Genomic DNA, 3,384 nt, shown 5'->3' with positions numbered 1-3,384 from the left:
AGCAGGAGGCCCCGAAGGGCGAGATGAAGGAGGTCTTCAGGCGATCAGCTGGATCCAGCTTGATTTGATGGTAGCCTGAATAAGCATCCAGAAATGACAGCAGTTCGCAGACTGTAGTGGAGTCGATCACTTGATCTATCCTAGGTAACAAGAAAGGGTCTTTCGGACAGGCCTTATTCAGGCTAGTGTAGTTGATACACATTCGCCAGGTGTTGTTCTTCTTCAGCACCAGGACTGAATTCGCCAGCTAGTCCGGGTGGAAAACCTCCATGATGAAGCCGGCGGCAAGGAGCCGGGTGATCTCTTCTGCGATTGTGCGCCGCTTCCCCTCGGCGAAGCGGCGCAAAGGTTGTTCCACCGGCTTTGCATCCGGTCGCACGTGAAGTTTGTGCTCGGCGTACTTCCTCGGAACACCCGGCATGTCCTTGGGGGACCATGCAAAGATGTCCCGATTCTCACGGAGGAAGTCGACGAGCTCGCCTTCCTATTTGGGGTTGAGGCCAGCCCCGATGGTGATGCACTACTTCGGGTTGGCAGGGTCGAGTGGGACCTGCTTGGTCTCTTTAGCCGGCTTGAAAGATCCCTCGCCGGCCGATTGGGACGGAGGAGAAGGAATCGCCGGCTGCTCGGTAGCCTAGGCCACGAGCCGGTCGATCTACCGCTTCTCCTCGGCAATCACCAAGGCGTCGGCGAGGCGGCTGCTATCTTGGGCGCACTCGAGCGACTTCTTGTAGTCGCCCACAATAGTGATGATGCCCTTGGGACCCGTCATCTTCATCTTCAGGTAGGCGTAGTGCGGAATAGCCATGAACTTGGCCACAGCCGGTCTCCCCAGCAGCGTGTGGTACCGGCTACTGAGGTCCACTATCTCAAACCATATGGACTCTCGGCGGAAGTGAGCCTTGTCGCCGAAGTGGACGTCCAGCTGGATCTTACCGATGGGCGAGCATGACTGCCCAGGCACGATGCCATGGAAGACAGTGCTGGTTGGCGGGACGTCCGTCTCCTTGAGCCCGAGCTTGTGGAGAGTGTCGAGGTAGAGGATGTTGATGCTGCTGCCGCCATCGACCAGCACCCGGGAGAATCGGCAGGTGAGCCTTTTGGAGGCGAAGGTGGGGTCGAGGACGAGGGCGTATGACCCCGGGTTGGGCATCACCGCAGGGTGGTCCACCAGGCTCCATGTGATTGGTTTGTCAGACCAATGCATGTATTGGGGAACCGGCAGAACAGTGGCGTTCACCTCGCGTCGCCTTTGGCGCATGATGTGCTTGTCGTCGCCTTCGCTGGTGAAGACGATGAACGCTCCATCTTGATGCGGATAGTCGTCAGGGTGTGGGCCGTCGTCGCGAGGCGGCGGCGGCGGAAGCGGAGCGTGATGGGGAGCCGGTGCGCGGGGCGCCGCCTGCGCACCCGGAAGAACCGGCAGGCCCTCCCCTTTCGACAGCCGGCGTGCGATGCTGCACTGTCAAAGGGTATGGGTAGACGGTGTCGCCCCCGAATGTATCTTGCAGGGGACGTCGAGCAACTGCTCTAGAGACTGGTGGGGAAGCCAGTTAGGGTTGCCCTGATTGCGACGCTTTCGTGGAGGGCCGGCTTGGGAAGCCGGCGCCTCGCCCTCCACGTTGGCCACTAGCTTGTTGTTGGAGCGGGGATCCATCTGATCCGCCTTGCGCTTGTAGTTGTTCTGGCCGCCTCGGTTGTCCCCAGCCGGCTTGGGAGTAGCTGGCACAGGCACAACCTTGTCCAAGGCGGTCACCTTGATGCGCATTGCGTAGTCGGCCGTGGCGTACTTGTCCACTTTGGCCATGAGCACCGCCAGAGAGGTGGACTCGGCGCACATGAGCTTGTGCTTGAGGAGGGTGTCGTCTCGGCATCCGTCGATGAAGAACTGGATGGCTTGTACCTGATGCACCCCCTCACAGGAGTTTCGGAGCTCAGTCCACCGGGTGACGTAGTCGCGGAGGGGTTCGTTCGCCTTCTGGACGCACATAGCCATCTCGCGGGGCCGGCCAGGGCGCTTGTAGGTGCCGGTGAAGTTGCGGACGAACACCTCCTCGAAGACCACCCAGGAGTTGACGCTGCCGGCCGGGAGGCTGTTAAGCCAAGTCCAGGCCGAGCCGGCCAGTATGAGTGGCACGTAGTCATCCCCGGCGGCGAGATGGGAGGCTCCTCGGGAGCCGGAGGCGTGAGTTCTTCGCGGGGGAAGATCCTCGTACTCCGAGTCGCCCTCGTCGCCTCCTCGACGCAAGCCCTAAGTGTGCTTGCTTTGGTGCTGCGAGCGCCGGCCTTGGCTTCGCTCGCCCATCCAGCCGGAAGGGCGATGCGAAGAAGATCCCTCGGCGTGGTGCTGGCCGCTAGGGTTGCGGCGAGCCCCTAAGTTCGGTCCTGGGGACTCTGAATGAGCCTGGCCGGGGTCGAACCGAGCGTGCTGCTGGTTAGCGCCGTCAAGGAGATCCATGACCTGCTTGTCTTGGAAGGCGCGCTCCTCGCCTTCCAAGCTTGCAATCTCCTCCATGGCCGCCTGTGCTGCCCGCATGTTGGCCGCGGGAGTCTCGTAGGTGGGCAGGTCCCCTCCTAGAACCTCGGCGATGAACCGTCTGCGGCTGCGGACCGATCCAAACCGGTTGGGGGCCTCGGAAATTGAAGTAAGACCGTACGCGGAGTTATACTCACGATGTGTAGCCTCCAACCGACGTTTCGCAGAGGCCACGGTGATGCCCTCCTCCAAGATACGCTTGCGAGCCTCCTCCAGTGAGGCCCGAGCGTCCGCAGGATCGGCCGAAGCGGTGACCGGTGTCTTCAGGCCGGCGATGCCGTCCCGAAGAGAATCAGCGGCGGCCGCAGCGGGCTCCATGGTGTTGGAGACGGCAGCAACGTGGTATGGGGTGAAGAACCCTACCGACGATGGTGGGCCGTCGAAGATGAGGACGTTACTGGGGTAAACGTCGTGGGCAGGCATCTCAGCGATAGAGAGCCTGCTGAAGCTAGCGCAGAGCGGCTCAACATCGTAGTCCTCGCCGAAGTAGCATGGGCCGTCGTTGAGGCAAAGGTCACTGAAGAGAATGCTCAGGTTCTCCATAGCAGCGACGATGATGCTAGGGAGCGCCTCGTCATCAAAATCTTCGTCCAAATCCGCATGGCGGACGGGGATGTCGATCATCATGGGTGTCGCCTCGTCGAAAGCGAGCTCCACGGGCATGAAAACTGATCCGGACGTGATGCATCGGGTGGTGTAGGTGCGGGGCCCCACCCAGCGCGTGAAGCCAGCCAATGCCGCGATCTGCCCCACGGTGGGCGCCTAATGTCGGTGAATACTCACAACATATGCCATAGGTAGGCTAAAGTCGGTTAGAACCGAAGGGACAAAGGAGGACACTGGGAACG

This window comes from Hordeum vulgare, chromosome 1H, assembly GCF_904849725.1.
Source record: "Hordeum vulgare subsp. vulgare chromosome 1H, MorexV3_pseudomolecules_assembly, whole genome shotgun sequence".
NCBI lineage: Eukaryota > Viridiplantae > Streptophyta > Magnoliopsida > Poales > Poaceae > Hordeum > Hordeum vulgare.
The sequence above is the reverse complement of the archived record's forward strand: the minus strand, read 5'-3'. Positions refer to the sequence as shown.